The 23943-nt window shown below is 36.7% G+C and overlaps 1 protein-coding gene and 1 long non-coding RNA gene across 13 annotated transcripts in view; both read right to left on the bottom strand.

The window, feature by feature from the left end:
* Positions 1-1156: 1156 nt before the first annotated feature.
* Positions 1157-9081, bottom strand: LOC148780651 (uncharacterized). Its single transcript, XR_016040318.1, has 2 exons — positions 8971-9081; positions 1157-2403 (listed from the first exon to the last, which is right to left on the bottom strand). It is a non-coding gene; the product is annotated as an uncharacterized LOC148780651 (long non-coding RNA).
* A 1460-nt stretch (positions 9082-10541) lies between these two features.
* Positions 10542-23943, bottom strand: part of LOC105421223 (LOW protein: PPR containing protein) — a 38705-nt gene continuing 25303 nt past the window's right edge. For 2 of the 12 annotated variants that reach the window (XR_016040298.1, XR_016040300.1), the window contains 3 exons: positions 18749-18987; positions 16715-16798; positions 11222-12697 (listed from right to left, as the gene is read on the bottom strand). The gene's annotated coding sequence lies outside the window, so the exon portion shown is untranslated. Of the gene's footprint in view, positions 10902-11221; positions 12698-16714; positions 16799-18748; positions 18988-19920; positions 20440-23943 lie in introns of those variants that run through there. The other 10 variants (XR_016040302.1, XR_016040299.1, XR_016040303.1 and 7 more) reach the window with 9 other exon arrangements.

The raw sequence follows: 23943 nt of genomic DNA, 5'->3' as shown, positions 1-23943 counted from the left end.
GACAAATGTTGCCCGTAAATCCAAAAAGACAAATTCAGATGAAGAGGGTAATGCCTCACTGTTGGGTGCAGCATTTTCTCAAGAAGTAAATGTGTTTCCATGCAATTATTCAAGACCGTCAAAGGGAACTGTCTGGGACATGATCCCTGGTGTAAAGAACGAGATGCACAACTATCAAATTGAAGGTTTTGAATTTCTTTGGTATAATTTAGCAAGAGGGGTCACTCTTGATAAACTGAAACCAGAAGGCTCTGAAGGTATTGGTGGTTATGTAATTTCATATGCTCCAGGCACTGGAAAGACCCTTTTAACCATTGCATTTCTCTAATCATTTATGCAATTGTATTCAGATTGCAAGCCAATGCTAGTTGTACCTCTTAGAATGAGGTGCTGATGGAGAGAAGAGTTGAAAAAATGGAAGGTTGACCTTTCTTTATATATCCTCAAAATAGATGCCTTTTTTGGCGAGGAAGATGTTGCAATGCACGACATAGTGGTAGTATACGCCTGACAAGACTTTGTTGTGTTTGATGAAGATAAATTATTGGAACAAATGAAGAAGCACTCTTGAAATAAGCTATGAATTGTTTTCAAAGTTGACAATGGAGGAGCATAAAGCAAAAGATGAAAGAAGATACAAGGAGGTACAAAGCTCATATTTAAAGAATCAGGATTATTATTCCTAGATGAGGGTCATGCAACTAGAAACCCGGCTAGCAATATCTAGAAGGTTCTTACATAGGTGTAAACTTCAATGCGCATCATGCTCTCAGGAACTCCATTTCATAATAATTTTGAAGAGCTCTGCAATACATTGCACTTGGTACGACCATTTTTTACTGATGCCATATTTGAAACTAGTTCCCTAAATCATCCATTTTGGCTTGCATAATTTGTCAGAAGAAAAGAGGGCAACCTGAATAGAATACGCTTTTACGACCAAGATTGGGAATATAATTGAGGGCAGGAAAGAGGATTCTGATGCTTGCTTGAGTATTCTGCGGAAAATGGTGGAGCCTTTTATACATTTGCATGATGGCTCAATCCGTGATAAGATTCCTAGGCTTAGGGAGTATAAGGTTGTTTTGCTTCTATTTCCCATTCACGACACAATCCTTAAGAACAAAGTGTCTCAAAATGATCTTTTTGATAAAGATTGCACAATTCAAGGGAAAGTTTGTATTGTCTTGCATCAAGGAAAATTGAGGAATTTTCTTCACATCTTCTTTGGGGGTCCTTTTTGGAGGTAAATTTTCTTGCTTTTGACAAATGGTATTCAATATAACATTTAATAATGCATCAGCATTTTTAACTCTTTGTACCATCATTAGTACCATCCTCTCGTGATATCTTTTTTTTTCCACCAATTCAACTGGTTTAAAAAAACAGCCCCTCTTTCCTTGGCTGTGCAACCTCCAACTTTTCATCATTCACAACATCGTGGTCTGCATTTTAAGAACAATTTGGGACATCTTCTCCCCTCCTTTCAGAAACCTCCATTGTTTTAGAATGCAAGCCTTCTTCATTGTGGTCATCACTACAAGGACAATTGGGGACATCTTCTTCCCTCCTTTCAAAGACCACCTTTGCCTCGTTCCTCCTCCTCCATTTCGTCTTCCTCCTCTTCTTCTTGTGGCGATGATAGATGATATGGATTATAAGATGTCAAATGATGATTATGAGGATGATCGTGGTGGTGATGATGACAACGACGACAATGACGACGACAATGACGACGACAACGACAACGACGACGATGAGCAGAATGATGAGAACGATGATGCCATGGCTGAGGCAAAGGTGATGGTGGAAAAACCAGAAATGGAAGAGGGCTCACATTCGAACTCAAAGAAAAATTGGGGAAGGAGGAAAACAATTCTAGGAGGGTGTTCGATTCTACTTCTTAGAGAAAAGAAGTGGAGGAAGCGTCACCGATAAATGAAAGCTTGAATCCTGAAACAGAGTTGGTTTTTGAGAGGAACGAAGATGTTCCAAAATTTTCTGATGATGATCATCATGATGAAGATGGCTTTAAGATGAATGAGGAATAAGAGGAGGAAAACAAGAAGAAGAAATGAGCACCTCCTCATTGATGCAGATTGGGCAACTAACCGTACCATCAGCATCATTATTTGACATCTTATAATCCATATCATTACTGTCTCACTCTCTCCACAAGTCCACATCAACCATCATAAGTGAATCAAAACTGTGAAGAACCAGTCTCTACCTCGGCTGCATATCCTATGAATTATGATTTCGATTGAGATTGGGCGCTTTTAGCTACATGGCATTTCTTCACAACTCGAACCCTTTCCCTCCCTCCATAGCAAAAGGAGAAACCAGAAGCGCGAGTACATGAACCGGTTCTACAAGCAATGCTTTTAGGAGCCACCATGGTGCCTGAAACACAATGCACACATTTCAAAACCCACAAAAACTAAAAAGTATGGAACTTACCAATGTTGCACACATTTTAAAGCACATGCATAGAAAAACCAACATGTAGAAATAAAAAAGTTGCAGTAGTAGAAATCGGATTCCTTAAGACAAATCATACATATAAAAAACAGTAAAACAAACACGCATAAAAATTTACTAACAATGTATACATCTTAAAGCAAATGCACTACAAAACCAACATGTAAAGAGATCAGAAGGTTGCATGAGTAGCAGAAATACAGAAATATGTTTTCTTAAGACAAATCACACATCTCAAAAGCCAATAAGATAAACGAGTATACAAAGAGTTACTGACATCACATACATATAATACCAAATGCTCAGTAAAACGAACATGCGTAGAAAGTAGAAAGTTGCGGATGAAGCAGAGATACAGAAATCTGATTCCCTAAGACAATCATAAAAAAGTTACTAACATCACATACATTTTAAATGCAAATGCCCAGTAAAACCAATGTGCGCAGAAATAAAAAATTTGCAGAAATACAGAAATTTGATTCCTTAAGGCGAATCATTTTTTTTTTGGGTAAATTCCTTAAGACACATACATCTCAAAAGCCAATACAACAAACACACCTACACAAATGACTAACAATGCATCCATTTTAAAGGAAATGCCGAGCAAAACCAATGTGCATAGAAATCAAAAACTTGCAGAAGCAGAAATACAAAAATTTGATTCATGTATTAAAAGATGGATTATTGAAAATGTGGATTTATGCCTTGAATATTTCAGAAAATTTTAAGAAAAGGAAAAAAATATGAATGTTTCTAAATGATCTTAACAACTAACAAAATCTTATAAATGAGTATTTCTAACCATTATGATGGTGTTTTCTTATTCTTTTTAGAAAAAAACAATCGCATTTTTTACAATTTTATTTAACATTTATTTGTTTCTGACAACTAGTACACCTAAATTGCCAGAAACTGGAGTTGAGTTAGTCATATGAGTTCGAGTGGATTCGGGCAAGCCCCAGCACATTGCTTGCAGAAGAAGCGGAAATGCATAGCTCTCATTCATTAACAAAATACATGTATTTCAAAGCCGAGTAAAACAAAGAGGCACGCAAAAAATGATAATAATGCACATATTTTAAATCAAATAAAGAGTAAAACCAATGTGTATAGAAAGTAGAAAGTTGCAAAGGAAGCAGAAATACAGTGCTCTCATTCATTAACATAACCCATGCATTTCAAAGCCCTGTAAAACCAACGAGTACAGAAAACTGATGACAATGCATACATTCCAAGGCAAATGACTGGTAAAACTAATGTCTAAAGAATGCATAGAGCAAAAAGAATTGCACAAGAAGAAGAGATTACCAATGCATACACAAGAGAGTCCCAATTTCCAATAGACGGACTAAGAGAGAAAGAGAGAGAGAGTAAAGAGGAACTAAGCTCAGAGAGAGAGAGAGAGAGAGAGGTTGGTGAATCATTTTTGCAGGGGAGAGAAGGAAGGGAGGGAATATTTTTGTTTCCTCTCTCTATCCTTCTCTTTCTCTCTCTAAGACTCCCTCTCTCTCCCCTCTTTATCTACCTAAGTCTCTTTCTCTCTTTTTGAAATCTGTGTGCATGATGATTTCAATAGAAGAGCATCAAGCAACGAAGAAGTGCAGTTGCTGTTTGGAACAAAACCTTTTTCCTTATACATGTCTTTTTCTTGCGACGCGAATATCGACTCTAGCATCCCAACGATCCAAAAACAAAATTGTCATTCTCTCCATATAACTCTCTCTCTCTCTCTCTCTCTGCTCCAAAACACAAGTACACAACTCTCTCTAAAATACAAAAATGTCACTCTATATAAAACAACCCCCCTCTCTCTCTCTCTATGAGAAACGTCTATTGAGGTCCATATGGCCATAAAATGGGATTGTATCATGCTCCCTTTGGAAAACGTTTCTCTGATGTAAAATTTCCACTTAAGAGGGAGTTTTTCTATCCGAAAGAAATGTTAAGATTCACCAGCATCATCTTATCGTTATTCTTGAAAAAGAATTTTTGGATTTTGAGTTCTTCACCACTTAGCTCTCACCCTCCAAAATTTTGGGAGTCTGTTCAATTTTGGGACGCTGTATTTCTTAAAAACATAATTAATTCGACTTAGAAGTTTGAGATTTTAAGGTTACTCAGCTACATCGAAGATGTTACATCTCTAAAATCCGTAGAACTAAAAATATTCTTAAATTGGGTTTTACTCATAGAAGTAAATGGTCAGAATACTCCCTTGGGAGCATAAATTTTTTGATATCTTGTCGTAGTCCAATCAAATGGCTTTCGGGAGATGAGAGCAAAGGAGGCACAACAAGACTGACTGGTGGGTACCACCGAAACCCTAGACTCAACATGATATGTGGGCATGATTCTTGTGTTTTAGCCTTATAGGATATTCCTATGATGCACATGAAAAGAGCATAGACCTTAGGGAATTTGACAGATGGAAATTTAAAAATAGTTGGAAATTTTTTAAATTTTATGGGTAAGTACCTTTTTTTTTCAGTTTTTTTTTTTTTATTTCTTGAAATGCAGCCAATTCGACTCTTCGAGGGTCGAAAATATTTGAATTTGACACCAAGGATCAAAATAAATATGTAGGAAGGAGTTCGAGAAGGGGTATTTTTGGAAATAAAAATACCAATAATAAAAGATTTGTACATTAAATTCCCTAAGTGGGACATATCTCCTAGATCAGATCATGTCTTGTTTCTGCTGCTCTCCCTCACTCTTGTTTCTGTTACTCCCCTTTGCTGTTGGAAAGGGAAGTTGGGATCTTCCACTTGATCATCATGATGGAAGACAATAGCGTTCAAAATTTGGAATTAGTGACCAACCCAATCACCAAGAGATTCAAGTCTGATCTAGGTCATCAATTTCCGGATGCCAGAATTTGGAATTAGTGACCAACTCAATCAACAAAAGATTCAAGTCTGATCTAGGTCATCAATTTCCGGATGATCAGGCATCGAATGAAAAATAACACATGCTAGTGGGGTATCTTATGCTCTCATACAGAGGTTGTGTTGTTCAATCATCAAAACTGAAGCATTTTAACAATCTAATTCAAAAGCCTCGGTGTTGTATACTGAATTCACTTCCTTGGATACAACCTCATCAAAACTGAAGCATTTGAACTATCTAATACAAAAACCCTCGGTGTTGTATACTGAATTCACTTCCTTGGATACAACCTCAACCTCATTCGAAAGCATCCTTAGTACCCGAGCAAAATATCCTCAACCTAGCAACCAATTTCATTAAAAAAAGAAAAATAAGTTTTCTCCATACCATTTACAGAAGTGACCTCAACTTAGTAACCAACTTTAGAAAAAGTTGTACTTACTTTATACATAGGCTTTAAAAGGATATAAATCTAAGAAACGGTAAATATGTAGTGTGGGAGCACAAAACACACTCTAGACTAAAAGTCTTTAAAATTATCAGGTTTGTTGCTCAAAATGACCTGGGAAAGCCCAAAAACTTGCCATCGGGTTGACTGGCCCGGTAAGCACAGACTTTTTTTTACCCGACCCGTCCCATTTAGAAGCCCCCGCCCCCCATATTTAAAAAATAAAAAATAAAATAAAATTCTCTTTAAAAACCCATTCTCTCCATTCTCTCTCTAAAAACCCAATCTCTCTTTCTCTTTCTAAAAAAAGGAAATGACGCATAAATTCATTATATGTATCATTATTACAAATCTACCAAAAACAACAGTTAATTACATTCATATTTTTGTGGCCAAAACTTTTTTCCAAAATTGCCCAAGAAAGAAAGAGAATGGACATTTGTTGCGTTTTCAGTAGCCTTCTCAGTCTTTGAACACCGGAATAATTATATTTTTTAATTTTAACTATCCTAAAATTAAAAAAAATCGAATTTTGAAAGTCCTAAAATGTCGAGAGGCTACTGGAAATTTGTTGTGTTTCCAGTAGCCCTCTCGGTCTTTCAAACACCGAAACAACTATATTTTTGGATTTTGAATATCCTAAAATTAAAAACTTTTCGATTTTGAAGGTCCGAAAATGTCGAGAGGCTACTAGAAATTTGTTGTGTTTCAAGTATCCTTTTCGGTTTTTCAAAGACTGAAATCATTGTAATATAGGATTATGAATGTCCTAGAATTAAAAAAAATTGGAAGTTTGAAAGTCCGAAAATGTTTAGAAGCTACTGGAAATTTGTTGTATTACTAAAAATTTGTAGTGTTACCAGTAGCCTTTAAAATACGATAAGAACATGACAAAAACTTGGGCTGCGAGAAACAAATTCAGACCGTAAAAATCCGAAAATTTAGGATTTTCGGATATTGAAAATACAAAATTTTCATATCTAGGCACCCACGCTAAAAAATATTTCAGATCTTGAAATTCCAAAAAGGATAATTTGGTCATTTTCAAAAAATGTCGAAACTTGTAATAACGGATAAAAAACGGGTGTAGTAGTAATAACATAAATATTTAGATAGATTTATGATAACAGTATGGGTAATTTTCCCACATAAGCATGTATATGCTTTTTTGTTTTTTTTTTTTTTAACGTTCAAAAGTATGTATATCCTACTGCAAGAAAAAGGCACAGCTAAACTAGTTAAGTAAAACATAGACGCTATTATTAGAAAAAATTTCCATAGGTCAAGAATACATATATGAGGACAAATACAATGTAAATGCATTTAGTTATACTACACAAAGTTTAGCCATAACTTAATTGTAAATCAATGGCATACCTAATTTTTGCCATTACAGGCTGTCTTTGTCATATAGTGTGAAAACCCAAGCAGGCTTAACTACTGAAAATAGAGACAGGCATGCCAAGAGTAAATATTGCTTTCCATTGGGTCTTATCCGACAGTGGTTAGTGAACCACAATGTTAGCTAACTATGGTTAGTCAAACTGGTTAGGTAAAGTAACTCAGCCTCCACCATTATAAATAGTGGACTGGCACCTCTCTCTCACATACATGCATACATACATACAACCACTTGCAATCCTCTCCCCCACAACCAAAGGCTTCACCTGTATCCAAGGGATTTCCCCCATCCCACCTTTCTTCATCTAGGATAAGTATTTTCTTATACTTTTTTTCCTCTCTTGTTAAATTTTTTTTTTTCTGTTAATTCAGTAAGGAAGACAGGCCACTACCCATTTCTTTATATAGATTAGGGAGTTCACTTTTGTTTAAGGTATCGGCTTGATTGGCATCATTTTTCTTCATACCCCACCTTTGTCGCTGTCCTTTATTTTTCTTCTCAGCTCCAGGGAGACCATGTTTAAATCTGTAGCCATAGAATATGTCTACACAAAGCCATCTATAGAAATAGAATATGTCTACCAGGATCCCAAGTTTTCCAGAGGCTTTCACCATTCCTATATTAGAAAAAAAAAAAAAAAGGCGATTTGTCATATCAATCAGAGGTATGGTTCTAGGGAGGAAATTATTGAATTATATCCTCGCACGCTTGTGTGTCAGCAAAAATATAGAGATCGAGAGCCTCAAGAAGGCCATGTAGCAAATAGTACGTTTTAGGATCAAATGTATCCAATTAGTGGGCCATGCGGTTAGGAAGGCTTGAACCTTACAGCTTCTTCAAACTGCAGAAAAGAATGAGATTGAAGATTTGAACTTTAATCTTTTGAGCCTAGAGAGCAGGGGTTGATTGGTTTTCACTATATAGGAATAGAGAAAATCACACCCATGTGAAGATGTGAGAATTGTTCAAGCTTGACAATATGTAGATATGATTTTTATATAGTATAGAGATACCAAAAACGGCACTTAGATTAAAAGAAGATATAGAAGGAGCAGCTTATTGACACCTGTCTAGAGCATATACAGTTGTTATTTCTGTCTACAGCATAGAAATAAGGAAGATCACACCTAAATGAAGATGAATATGCAGGGGCAAAATAGGGAAGATGACACTTAAGTCAAGATGAATATGCTCGAGGACAAGCTTGTTGATGTTTATTTGGGTCACAATAAATTTGTAGGAAGATCACACCTAAATGAAGATGAATATGCTGGGGCAAAATAGGGAAGATTACACTTACGTCAAGATGAATATGCTGGAGGACAAGCTTGTTGATGTTATTTGGGTCACAATAAATTTGTAGGAAGATCACAACTAAATGAAGATGAATATGCAGGGGCAAAATAGGGAAGATTACACTTACGTCAAGATGAATATGCTGGAGGACAAGCTTGTTGATGTTATTTGGGTCACAAAAAATTTGTATGGATGTTTGCATGCATCTAAGGCCATAATTTTATATTCATGTGAGGATTTTATTATTCAAGTAAAGAGTGCTCTACGTTATTTCGATGACATGTCTTTATGCATGTGTGTAACATAAGAATATAATGCAAGTCATTTTAAAAAAAAAAATGAGGAAGAAAAAAGGAACAGATAAATCAAAAGGAACATGATATTATATTCTTTTGCTAGTTTGACAAAAAAGAAAAGAAAACTTCGATAATTTCTGTTGCTGGTTAAGAAAGAATACCCATTTATTTGTTGAAAAATGATAACAGATCAAATGATGCGTAATTTGCATATTTGTTGCTTGTTGTCTTCCGCTTTTGCAACTGGCTCCATGCATCCAATATCATTTAGTCTGTTAAAAGAGAGGAAAATCAACAGTCCCTCTTCACCACACTTTCTAAAATTTTTAAAAGAGCCAAGAAACAGAAAAATGTAATTTTGAATAATGGAGGAATCAGGTGCAGGTTTGATTGGTTAACTACATCCAAGTTTGAATCGTCTATTATTTGGGGTTGGCTATGTGAATCATGTTTCTCTATTTTTCTTTATCTTATCATACCTTCAATAAGCCCAAAAATCATGGCATCTTTTCTCATTACTTCTATCCATGTCCTTTTGGACTTCTTTTTGTTTTTTTAGAGCCTTCCACTTGAACCAAATAACATCTCCTAACCGGTGTTCTATTGATTAAGGTCTTAAGAACTGGCAAACTACATCCAAGTTTGAATTCCACTGCTGAACTACCCTAAAAAATAAATGGATATGAACTAGCAAAAACAAGATTACCCAGGTATTTCCAATTTTAATCAATATATATGTATCTTGTGAAATTGTGATAACAAAGATTTTCCTGTACGAGATCTGTTAGCATTAAATCTATTGCCCAAAATATACCTGATTATATATTCTAGATGTTATTTACGTCCCAAAAGCAAAATATGCTTAAAGAGAGAAGGCAAGAAATCTTCCTCGGTCTTTAGTGATGAAGAGAATGGAAGAAAATCTAGACAAGCAATACCCAACTTGATTAATTCTAAATCCCGTCGGAGACACAAAACAAAAAAGATGAATTCAATTAGGAGATATAGCCACTAAACCTACAATCATGAGTGGAGATTATAGGTTCTGTCAAGCACACACACTTTTGGCTGGATATGTGGGTAAGGAACCTATAATGGAAACTACGGTAGAAGAACCATCAAGACTAGACCAGGAAGTAGTTTCATATTCAATATTTTGACTTCGATAATCACACTTGAAGAGTAACACTGTCAACCCAATAATGAAGTCATCCTGATCTGGAATAAGCTCGTCACACACTCATAATCTATGCACCAAGCTTGCCAAGGCAAGGAACAACTTGGAGATAACCATTCAGTAGTCTATGTTACCATAATGACAAGGAGGCAGGGATCATCTTCTCCTTGATTTCCCATATAACGCGATCTAGCTAGAGACAGGTAACAGCTCTGAGAAAGGTATCCCTAACCAGACTAACGCCTGAGATATTGTTGGAGACAGGTTGACAAAGAAATTAGAATTGGTGATCATTAACACTACATGGAAAACCAGCTTTCCGCTACTAGATGGCACACTTGGTGAGCTAGAGATAACATATCACATAATTATAGGCTCATCGCGCTCCAACAACCATTTTTGGGAAATCCATGCTAGGAATGCAAATCATGTTTATCTAGCCTTGCAACCAAGAAAGTAACAACAAATATAGAAGGAAGCCTACAAGAAATTTAGAATGAAACCTGCAAAATTTGATGGGAAGGGTGGGGGGGGAAGAGAGAGAGAGAGAGAGTATTTAATAAGAACCATACCATAATTAGAAAATTCTGTAATCAATTGCATCTCACAGGATGAGGGAAAATAAATTATTAGAATTTGCTTTGCATTGCCGATGCAATCGGGTAGTAGCAGATAAACAAGATTCCCAGTTTCAGATAATGTCACATTGTATCCCTAACAAAATTATCATTTATGACATTTGTCACCATAGAGATTAGTAACTCTTCTTATTCAGCAGTGCATGTTGGGAAACATTTTCATCAATCAAGACAGAAAGCTCCATGCCACTCAATGTCCATAACAATAGGTCGTCCCTGACCAAACAGGAACCCTGCTGATCCGAAGTATCTCCAACCATTTCATTAATCAACCCTCCTGGTAGTTCAATACGATACGCTCACTATCCGATAACATGTAACGAGAAAAAAACATAGAATAATACCAGGAAAGAAAAGCACACAATATAAACTGATTTTCAAAAGAAAAAATTGGAACCAAGGTTGCCATTTCCGTTTGAGAATTGCCAGTTGTGCAATCAATTAGCTACTAAAGATTGGAAATGATCCATAAGATAGAAAATCATAATAATCATAATAATAATGGTGGTGATGATGATTCTTAATCTTAAAAGCCACTCAGAGAACATTTGCTCTGTCCATTGATACGAGTAACACCTAGAACAAGACATGCATAAATCTCAAAAGCTAATTCTTCCTTGAAAGCAATTTTGTTTCACTTCTACCCTTGCACAGTCCACAGCCCCCTACTTAACATCTTATTGACAATACTATTATTATATGTGCATCAGTCTCTGAGTATATTCCAATTTGGCACATGACACAATCAACTGTTGACAACATCTCATGAACAATGATTTAGAGACAACACAAAATGACAGAAGTAAAACCTGTTACATGAGAATGCATATGCGTCACCGCATGCGACATTTGGAACCTTGTCTGCAGATAACAACAGACGGATAGAGTGTACATGAGAGAGACAGAGAGAGGCCCCATACCACTGCCAAACTTGAAAGAAAAAGCCAAATGAATGTTTTTAGCAATCTTCCATATTTTTTCTTTTCCTTGTTCCCTTTTTTTTTCGGTGTGGAGCGATGCGGGGTGGGGAAGAGAGAGAAAGAGTAATTGAACAGAATTTCCAATGAACAGCAACAATATAAAGGTGTGAAATACCAAAGAACAAAAAGAAGACAAATACTCTTCGAGAACTATGCTGCTCCAGATGCCGCATTTTATTTTCCGCCTCAGAAGCCGCCTCAACCATACCTTGATTGGTGTTGGCTTGGGCCATAGCTGAAAATGTTACATAATCAAGTTTGCTCTGCTTTTCCTTCGTCAATACAAACATCTCCTCCATCGTTTCTAAATCTCCAGCTCTACATGTGCGATGATGATGCAATAGAAAAGTTGGGCATCCAAAAAAACTCCAGAGCTATCCAATTGTCTCAAAAGTGGCGAATCTTTTTGATGCAGGGAGAAATGATAAACCAGAAAAATAAAAATATAAAATAAAAAAGATTGAGAGAATATACCCTCTCTCAAGTTCTGCAAAAAAATCCACCTTAAAAAAATCTTTTCACAAGATCAAATTTACTCAATGCTCATTATCTCTACCCTACAATGAGGGACTTCTTTCTTTTAAATAGACCTGAAAAGAAAATCAATAAATAAATAAAATGAAAAAAAAAACTCTTATCTCTCTAACTCACGTCACTCTCCATTATCCATTATCTCTCTCTAAGTCACGCCACTTTTTATTATCCCTTATCTCTAATAAAAACTAAAAAAATAATAGCACTAAAAATTTTGAATTTTTCCTAATATTTATCTGCATCACTTTTCCGGAAGCCCCACTTTACAAATATCCATTGACGAGAGAACAATAAGCGATAAAATTAGATTTCACACCCTGCATTTTCATCATATGGAAGATACACTCTATTTCTTCAATGTTTCCCTCACTTCCAAACATTTCTATAATTATATTAAAACTCAGCTGTTATTGAGAAATACCACCTCCTCATAAAATCCAGTACTGATGTCATTTTCTGATGCATACCAACTACCACTTCTTCATTTCTTCAATCTGTCTATAGTGACCATAAGCCACATAAAAGCATTACATAGTGTATATATCCAGTAGGCATCTACCTGTTTCAAGCATTTATGTCAGTAACTCTTCCATACGGTTGAGCATTCCAGCGATGCCACATCCATCAATTATACAATTGCGACAGCGGTTAAGTTCAACCTCATAATCAAAGACAATTAATTCTATCAAAACGGGACTCTCAAATGCAACAGTTCATGAGAAGTATCAATGTCTATATAACTATATATCAGGTTACAATCAGAAATGGACTTCATTTCATCAATTAAATGCAATGTTTCGTCAAAACAACCACTGAGGCCATAAGCACCCAGAAATGATGCATAGACATCAAATGTTGGTCTGAGTCCTTTAACAAGTATGGTTTGGAAGAGTGGGCATGCCTGCTCATGTCATTTACATTTGCCAAGCATTTAAAAGGGTTTTACGAATATTTGAGATTTTGGATGATACCAATTTTGCACGCAGAGTAATTGAAAAATCTGCAAAATGGGTGATCAAATAATATCAAGATCACTGTATTGAACTTCTCTTGATGAAAAATGCTTGGTTTCCATTACATCAAAGTTTCTTCAAGTGTCAAAAGGCATAAAATAACCCTGATTGTGTATTCTAAATGCCTAAAATGTAACAAGACCATCTATTCATGCGGACAACTATTAGAGCAAGGCATGTTCAAGAGTACAAAGTATATGATATACTTCATCCCTATTCGTCGGGGGTAACGTGTGGGAGCACACAACACACGCTAGACTAAAAAGTCTTTACATTGTCAGGTTTGTTGCTCAAAATGGCCTGGGAAAGCCCGAAAATTTGCAACCAGGCTGGCTGGCTGGCCCAGTAGACCTGAACTTTGTTTTGCCCAACCCAATAAAGTTTGGCCCAAATAACAGTCCGACCCGGTCCATTTAGAACCCTCCCCCCCCCCCCCCCCCCCCTTTTTTTTAAAAAATCTTCACTCTTCAAACTTTTCTTACTTGTAGTAAGCCAAAATAAAATAAAATTCTCTCTAAAAACCCATTCTCTCTAAAAAACACAATCTTTCTCTCTCTTTCTCACAACCCATTCTCTCTCTCTCTCTAGGAACCCAATCTCTCTTTCTCTCTCTAAAAAAAGAAAATTACGAATAAATTCGTTATATTTATTGTTATTACAAATCTACCAAAAAGAACCGTTAATTACATTCATATTTTCGTATATTACATACATATCTGTTTTCAGGTTGGCCAAAACTTTTTTCCAAAATTGCCCAAGAGAAAAAGAGAATGGAAATTTGGTGCGTATCCAGTAGCCTTCTCGATCTTTCAAACACCGGAATAATTATATTTTTGAGTTTTGAATATCCTAAAATTTAAAAAATTTGGATTTTGAAAGTTCTAAAATGTTGAAAGGCTACTGAAATTTTGTTGCGTTTCCAGTAGCCTTCTCGGTCTTTCAAACACCGAAACAACTATATTTTCGGATTTTGAATATCCTAAAATTAAAAACTTTTGGATTTTGAAAGTCCGAAAATGTTGAGAGGCAAATGGAAATTTGTAGTGTTTCCAGTAGCCTTTCGGTTTTTCAAAGAATGAAATCATCGTATTTTCAAATTTTGAATGTCCTAGAATTAAAAAAATTTGAAAATTTGAAAGTCCAAAAATGTTGAGAGGCTACTGGAAATTTCTTGTGTTACTAGAAATTTGTAGTGTTTCCAGTAGCCTTTAAAATCCAATAAGAACATGACAAAAACTTGTGAGGGAAATAAATGCGAATCGTAAAAATCCAAAAATTCAGGACTTTAGGATATTGAAAATCCCAAAATTTCATATCTAGGCAACCACGCTAAAAATTATTTCGGATCTTGAAATTCTGAAAAAGGTAATTTGGTCATTTTCAAAAATGTTGAAACTTGCAATAACGAATAAAACATGGGTATAGTAGTAATAACATAAATATTTTGGTTGATTTATAATAACATTAAATATAACGGATTTATGCATAATTTTCCCACAAAAGTATGCATATCCTTTTTCTTTTTTTTTAATGTTCAAAAGTATGTATATCCTACTGCAAGAAAAGGCACCGTTAAACTAGTTAAGTAAAAAGTAGATGCTATTCTTATAAAAACATTCCATAGGTCAAGAATACATATACGAGGACAAATACATTGTAACAAATAAACCCTATTTTTAGTTAGAGAAATCACATATTTCCATAATGCATTAAGTTCTACTACACAAAGTTTAGCCATAACTTAATTTTAAATCAATGGCATGTCTAATTTTTGCCATTACAGGCTGCCTTTGTCATATAGTGTGAAAACCCAAGCTGGTTTAAATACTGAAAATAGAGAGGCGTGCCAAGAGTAAATATTGCTTTCCACTTGGGTCTTATCCAACGGTGGTTAGTGAATCACAATGTTAACTAACTATGGTAAGTGAAATTGGTTGGGTAAAGTAACTCAGCCTTCACCATTATAAATAGTGGACTGGCACTCTCTCTGTCTCATACACATATAACCACTTCCAGTCCTCTCCCGCACATCAAAAGGCCTCACCTCTATCGAAGGGATATCCCCCATCCCACTTTTCTTCATCTAGGATAAGTTTTTTTCATACTTTTTGTTCCTTCCTTGTTAACTTAGAACAGATTTACCCACTCTCATCATCTTTGGCTTGTTTGGCATCATTTTTCTTGATACCCCACCTTTGTCATTGTCCTTTATTTTTCTTCTAAGCTCCTGGGAGACCATGTTTAAATCTGTAGCCATAGAATATGTATACACAAAGCCAAATATAGCAATAGAATATGTCTACCAGGAGCCCAAGTTTTCCAGAGGCTTTCACCATTCCTATATTAGAAAAAAAAAAAAGGCGGTCTGTGATATCAATCAGAGGTATGGTTCTTGGGAGGAAATTATTGAATTATATCCTCGCACGCTTGTGTGTCAGCAAAAATATAGAGATCGAGAGGCTTAAGAAGGCCATGTAGCAAATAGTATGTTTGTGGATCAAATGTATCCAATTAGTGGGCTAAGCGGTGAGGAAGGCTTGAACCTTACCACTTCTTTGAACTGAGAAAAAGAATGAGATTGAAGATTTGAACTTTAATCCTTTGAGCCAAGAGAGCAGGGGTTGATTGGTTTTCACTATATAGGAATAGAGAAAATCACACCCACGTGAAGATGTGAGAATTATTAAAGCCTGACAATATGCAGATATGATTTATATATATAGTACAGAGAATCAGAGATACCAAAAATCACACTTACATAAAGATGAAGATGTAGGAGGACCAGCCTATTGAAGGTGAAGATGCCAGAGGTCCAACTAATGATGAGAGAATCGGTCAAGTCTAATAATATGTAGTTGTGATTTCTATTCACAGCACATATATAAGGAAGATCACACCTAAATGAAGATGAATATGAAGAGGAAAAATAGGGAAGATGACACTTATGTCAAGATGAATATGCTGGAGGAGAAGCTTGTTGATGTTGTTCTCTTTTTTTTTTGACAATTCGCTTGTTGATGTTGTTATTTGGGTGACAATAAATTTGTATAGATGTTGCATGCATCTAAGGCCATAATTTTACGGGATTGACTATAAAGAGATTATTTATCTTTTGTACATAGAAGTCACAATCATTCTTGTCTCTTAAATTTCAAAATGGGCGGTTGTAAGACTGTCATTGAATAGACACAAAGTTCCAAAAAACAATTCTCGGACTTCGTGACTCACCCCAAGCCATCCAATTTGACATCTAATAAGTGGGAATGATTGTGACCCCCCCATGTACAAATGATAAATGGTTTATTTGTAGACAATCCCTAATTTCATATGCATGTGAGGATTTTATAATTCAAGTAAAGAGTGATCTATATGTTATTTTGTTTACATTTCTTTATGTGTAAAATAAGAATGCAATGTAAGTCATTTAAAAAAAGAAAAAAAAAAGAGGAAGAAAAAAAGAACAGATAAATCAAAAGGAACATGATATTATATTATTTTGCTAAAGTTTGACAAAAAAGAAACGAAAACTTTGATAATCTCTGTTGCTGGTTAAGAAAGAATACCCATTTATCTGTCGAAAATGATAACATATCAAACCATGGGTAATTTGCATATATGTTGCTTGTTGTCTTCAGCATTGCCACTGGCTCCATGCATCCAATATCATTTAGGCCGTCAAAAGAGAAGGAAAACCATCAGTACATCTTCACCACACTTTCTAAAATTTTGAAAAAAGCCAAGAAACAGAAAATTATAATTTTGAATAACGGAGGAATCAGGTGAGGGTGTGATTGGTTAAGGTGTTAAGAGCTGCCAAACTACATTCAACTTTGAATTGCACTGCTGAACTACCATAAAAAAGAAATCGATAATTCATCATCATCCAAGCCTTATTCCAAATATTTGGGGTAGGCCATGTGAATCTTGTTCCTCTATTCTTTTTTATCAAGGGTCATACTCTTAATAAGATTAAAAATCACCATTTTATTTTCACTACTTCTATCCATGTCGTTTTGGGCCTCTTCCTTACCCTTTTAGAGCTTTCCACTTGAACCAAATTGCACCCCCTAACCAGATTAGTATTGGTTAAGGTGTTTTCTTTTTTGGGGGGTAATTCAATGGGGCAAACAAGCCCCTACCCATTTTTCGAAATAGTTTAGGAGTTAGTTTTTTGAAGGTGTTATTGGGGTGGTGTAAATGGGAATGGAAACCACAACATGGTGAACAGGATGTGGGGGGACCACCACCACGACTCCAGCCCCTTTGCCAATTGGTTAAGGTGTTAAGAACTGGCAAAATACAACCAAGTTTGAATCCCACTGCTGAACTACCCTAAATGAGAAATGGATAATTAATGGAGGAAATATGGCAATGGACTTGCAAACACAAGATTACACAGGTATTTCCAATTTTAATCAATATATATGCATCTTGTGAAGTTGTGATAACAACGATTTTCCTGTATACAGATCTGTTGGCATTAAATCTCTTGCCAAAAATATACCTGGTTCTATATTCTAGATGTAAATATACATCCCAAAAGCAACATCTGCTTAAAGGGAGAAAACAAGAAATCTTCCTCTGTCTTCAGTGATGAAGAGAATGGAAGAAAATCTAGACAAGCAATAACCAGATTGATTAATTCTAACATAGGAGAAACACATAGGAGATTATAGACTCTGTCAAGCACACACATTAATTCTAACATAGGAGAAACACATAGGAGATTATAGACTCTGTCAAGCACACACATTAATTCTAACATAGGAGATTATAGACTCTGTCAAGCACACACATTATTGGCTGGATATGTGGCTAAGGGCCCTATAATGGAAACTAAGGTAGAAGAACCATCAGCCAATTGGTTGCGAGACTAGACCAGGAAGTCACTTCATATTCAATATTCTGACTTCGATAATCACACTTGAAGAGTAACACTGTCAACCAAATAATGAAGTTATCCTGATCTGGAATAAGGTCGCCGCACACTCATAATCTATGCACCAAGCTTGCCAAGGCAAAGAACAGCTTGGAGATAACCACTCAGCAGTCTACGTTGCCATAATGACAAGGAGGGCAGGTATGATCTTCTCCTTGACTACCCATCAAATGCAATCTAGATAGAGACAGGCAACAGCTCTGAGAAAGGTATCCCTAACCAGACTAATGCCTGAGATATTGTTGGAGACTGGTTGACAAAGAAATTAGAAGTGGTGATCATTAACACCACATGGAAAACCAGCTTTTCGCTGCTAGATGGCACACTTGGTGTGCTAGAGATAGCATACCACATAATACATAATTAGGCTGAACGCGCTCCAGCAACCACTTTTTGGGAAATCCATGCTAGTATGAACAGGAATGCAAATCATGTTCATCTAGCCTTGCAACCAAGAAAACAACAACAGCAACAACAAACATAGATGAAACCTACAACAAATTTAGAATGAAACCTGCAAATTTTGATGGGAAGGGTGGGGGGAGGGAGAGAAGGGAAGGGGCCAAGAGAGAGAGAGAGAGTATTTATTCAGAACCATACCATAATTAGAAAATTATGTAATCAATTGCATCTCAAAGGATTAGGGACAAGAAATTACTAGAATTGCTTTGCATTGCCAATGAGATCGGGCAGCAGCAGATAAACAATATTCTCAGCTTCTGGTAATGTCACATTGTATCACTCACAAAATTACCATTTATGCCCTTTGTCACCATAGAGATTAGTAACTCTTCTTTTTCAGCAGTGCAAGTTGGGAAATATTTTCGTCAATCAAGAGAGAAAGCTCCATGCCACTCAATGTCCATAACAATAGGTCGTCCCTGACCAATCAGGCACCTGTTGATTCAAAGTATCTCCAACCATTTCATTAATCAACAATATGATACCATCACTATCCGATAACATGTAAGGAGGAAAAAACATAGAATAATACCAGGAAAGAAATCTACATAATATAAATATATTTGGAAAAGAAAAAATTTGAACCAAGATTACTATTTCCTTTTTAGAGTTGCCAGTTGTGAAATCAATTAGCTACTAAAGATTGGAAATGATCCATAAGATAGAAAATCATAATAATAATGGTGGTGATGATGATTCCAAATCGTAAAAGCCACCCAGAGAACATCTGCTCTGTCCATGGATATGAGTAACACCTAGAGCAAGACATGCATACATCTCAAAAACTAATTCTTCCATGAAAGCAATTTTATTTAACTCCTACTCTTGCACGGTCACGACTCCCTACTTAACATCTTATTGATACTACTATCATTATGTGTGCATAAGTCCCAGAGCATATTCCAATTTGCAAAAAAAAAAACGGCTCATGAACAATGATTTAGAGATGACACAAAATGGCAGAAATAAAACAGTTACATGAGAATGCATATGCATCACTGCATGCGAATATCAACACATTTGGAACCTTATCTGCAGCTAACGACAGACAGATAGAGTGTACATAAGAGAGATGGAGAGAGAGAGGCCCCATACTGCTGCCAAACTCGAAAGAAAAAGCCAAATGAAGTTTTTAGGTATCACAGTCTTCCATTTTTTTTCTTTTTTCTTGTTCCTTTTTCTTGGGTGGGGTGGAATGCGGGGTTTGGAAGAGAGAGAAAGAGCAATTGAACTGAATTTCCAATGAACAGCAACAAATATAAAGGTGTGAAATACCAAAGAACAAAAAGAAGACAAATACACTTCCAGAACTATGCTGCTCCACATGCCACATTTTAGTTTCCACCTCAGAGGTAGCCTCAACCATACCTTGATTGGTGTGAGTATAGACCATAGTTGATAATGCTACATAATCAAGTTTGCACTGCTTTTCCTTCGTCATTGCAAACATCTCCTCCAATTGTTTCCAAATTTCCAGCACCACATGTGTAATGATGATGCAGTAGAAAAGTCAGGCATCCGGAAACACTCCAGAACTATCCAATTGTCTCAAAATTGGCAGATCTTTTCCAGAAGTCCCACTTTATAAATATCCATTGATAAGAGAGCAGTAAGTGGTACAATTTGGTTTCACCCCCTGCACTTTCATCATACGGAAGATACACTCCATTTCTTCAATGTTTCCCTCACTTCCAAAAGTTTCTGTAATTGTATTAAAACTCACAGTTGTTGTTGAGAAATACCACCTCCTCATAAAATCCAGTATTAATGTCATTTTCTGATGCATACCACCTCTACCATTCGACTTAATCAAGATATTAAGAGTCTGAATGTCTGGCTCCATACCCATGTGCTGAGTTTATCATACCACTTCTCCATTTCTTCAATCTGTCCATGGTTAACATAAAGCCAAATAAAAGCATTCATGGTGTATATATGCAGTACGCATCTACCTGTTACAAGTATTTATGGTAGTGACTCTTCCATATGGTTGAGCATTCGACCCATGCCACATCCATCAATCATACAATTGTGACAGTGGTTAAGTTCAACCCCATAATCAAAGACGCAATTAATTCTATCAAAACGGGACTCTCGAATGCAACAGTTCATGAGAAGTGTCAATGTGCAGATATTAGGTTTACAATCAGAAATGGACTTCATTTCATCATTTTAAATGAAATATTTTGTCAAGACAACCACTGAGGCCATAAGCACCCAGAAGTGGTGCATACTTGCACAGATATCAATTGTTGGTCTGAGTCCTTTTACGAGCATGGTTTGGAAGAGTGAGCTTGCCTGCTCATGTCGTTTACAGTTGCCAAGCATTTAAAAGAGCTTTACACATGTTTTGAGATTTTGGATGACACCAATGTTGCTCACAGAGTAATTAAAAAATGTGAAAATATGGGCGATCAAATAATATCAAGATCACTGTATTAAACTTCTCCTGAAGAAGAATGCTTGTTTTCCATTACATCAAAGTTTCTTCAAGTGTCAAAAATCATAAAATGACCCTGATTGTGTATTCAAAATATCTAAAAATGTAACAAGACCATCAATCCATGCAGACAGTTATTAGTGCAAAGCATGTTTACAAGTACAAATGTAAATGTTATACTTCATCCATATTCGTCAGGGGTAAAGGTGTCTAGTTTGGCAATTAATTTGATCATGAATAATATATTTCTTTTGCCATGAATATCGCATTTATGGGATCATGAGACCCATGCGGCTCACTCTGACCCAATACGAATACTTGCCGCATTTGTCATGTAGCTTTAAAAAGCATTTCTTCTAAACGATAAACGCTCCTCTAAAAGTTACAACTCAATGTAGTAAAAGTCAGCCATGTAGGCTGACTAAGCAAAGGGGCCCAAGGCGACTCACCTAGACAGGCCTCCTAATCCAGAGACTAGTTGGATTACGTGCCACCTGAGTGAATGAATACCAAGTGTCAAGCTCCCACACCCAAGCCCAGATTCAAGAGTGGTAACATGCATCGGGCAGGGACAAAAAAAAAGGTATTTTTACCCATTAAAAGGGGGAGAGAAAGAAAAGAGGAGGGAAAAGGGGGAAGAGGGGGGAGGGGGAGGAAGGAATGGAATGGTCAAGGGACTTCTCCTCCTAAGCCAGAGACTAGTTGGCCTAGGTCCCACCTGAGTGGGTACCGGGTCAAGCTCCCACACCCAAGCCCATATTCAAGAGTGGGAACATGCATCAAGCAGGGACAAAAAAAGGGAGGAGAGAAAGAAAAGGGGAGGAAAAACGGGGGACGAGAGGGGAGGGGGGACGGGGCAGGGGTGAAGGAATGGGATGGTCGAGGGACTTCTTTAAAATGAGAATCTTCCAAAATTCTCTAGTTTATGTTTCTTTTAAATTTTTTAAAAACAAAGAAGAATGAAAGTTTCCAAAGCTTGTGTGACCAACAAAGAAGCAACAAGCAAGAGAAGAGTTTTGGCATCCAACAATTCGGCCCATCCGCAATTAGGGTGTCAAAAGGTTGTCCTTCTTTCTTCTCGTTTATTTCAAAAGAAGTTTTTTTCTGAAATGTCACCTTCAGGACCGGGAAATTATTCAATCCCAGAATGAAATCTACAAAACTACACCCATCTTTGTCCTCTCCAAGGTTTGGTCAACCATCACCCCTCCTAAAGTGCAGACCTTCAACTGGATTGCATGTTCCCAAAGGGCTCTCAGACTTGACCAGTTCCAAAAGAAAGGGATTCCTATCCCTAACAGATGTGTGCTATGTCTAAGCGACGAGGAATCGAACCCACACCTTTTCATCCACTGTAACATAGCACACGACCTGTGGGGCCTCTTAATCCAGCTGTTTGAACTCCAATGGGTCACCTCACCTTCGATCACAGTTCTAATCTCCTCGTACCTCCCCTCTCATTGGCCGAAGGCTAGAAGACCTTTATGGAAGGCTATGGTTGCAGCAACTTTATGGTTCGTTTGGTTAGAAAGGAACGCCAAGATCTTTCAAGGCCATAAAAATGAAGTTCCAGACAACTGGTTGGCCCCTCCAGAAGGCACCATCAAACTTAACTTCGATGGTTGCTCTCTAGGGAACCCTGGCCCAACGGGAGCCGGTGGAGTCTTCAGCGACCATCAACACAACATCATGCTCACTTATTCCGAGCACTTAGGCCATGAAGACTCTCAGTGAAGCCATGGCTAAGCTTTTGGGGATTAAACGCTTTAATCGTACTTGGGGATCACACCTTTGTGTAGAAGGAGACGCTCAAAATATTATTTCCTGGGCAGCGGGGACCACACCACCTCCGTAGTACTTATCCCCTATATTTGATGAGATTGCTTACACTTGCAGGGATATGGCCGTCTCCTGGAAGCATATTTGGAGGACGTCCAACAAGGTCGTCGATCTTCTGACGAAAGACAGAGCTAGGACACTAGCAGAAGACCTTGCCTAGACAAGTATTTTTTTTGGGTTGCAGTTGTTCAATAGAAGCCGCCGGTCCATTTCTTGCTCTGGACCACTGTGGGCATACCTTTGGTTATTCACACTTGTTGTAGTTTTATTATAGCCGCTAGTCCATCTCCTTTTTTGCACTGGACCACAGTAGGTGCACATTTCTTTATTCACGATCCAGTACATCCCTTGTAATCGGACAATTCTATAAGCCCCAACTTTTTTGTATAGGGTATTTTGACCTCTTTTTTTTTACTGAGAGGCCCGACTTGTGGGTACTCTCGAATAGCCTTTCTGTATCATGTTACTCTCACAGCAATACAAAAGTTAACTTTATCAAAAAAAAAAAAAACGAAATCTGCAAAACTACACAATGCATATACTAAGTTTCATTTTAAGAAAATGGAGCTTTTAGGGTGTCGCTTAGGCAGAACTAATACACTACACAGACTCCAATTTGTTACAGATCACAAAGATACCAAAACTCCACATTGTTAAGTACTACATGAAACCATTGGAGTCTCGTGACTAAGAAGAGAGAGAGAGAGAGAGAGATACTGAGAGAGAGAGAGAGAGAGAAAGCGAGAGAGATACTGAGAGTGTGATGCTCGTCATTTATTCCTTAAATTTTATGTCAAAATATTCCAAGGAGTCTCACTGCTAAGGAGCTTTCTTTTTAGTCAAATTTTTGACAATCAACTATTGGGATTTGGTGTTTTGGGCTCAAGCAAGGACTCTGGAATTTTAAAGTAATAGTTAATATTACTGACGAAAATAGCCATGCGCTGGATTTTGATGGTGATCTTGGATCAAAATTTCCAATAATGCAGATTTTCTATTTAAACCTCTACTTCACCTTTGCAATCAGAACCCTTTTTCTTTTTTGTTTGATTGGGAATAGTCACGAATAAAGAAAGCACCACCATACAGCTACAACCTTCATTATCATAAAC

This window comes from Amborella trichopoda, chromosome 9 (assembly GCF_054954075.1).
Source record: "Amborella trichopoda isolate Santa Cruz 75 chromosome 9, AtrichopodaSantaCruz75HAP2 v2.0, whole genome shotgun sequence".
In the NCBI taxonomy this organism is placed as follows: Eukaryota; Viridiplantae; Streptophyta; class Magnoliopsida; order Amborellales; family Amborellaceae; genus Amborella; species Amborella trichopoda.
The sequence above is the reverse complement of the archived record's forward strand: the minus strand, read 5'-3'. Positions and strand labels throughout refer to the sequence as shown.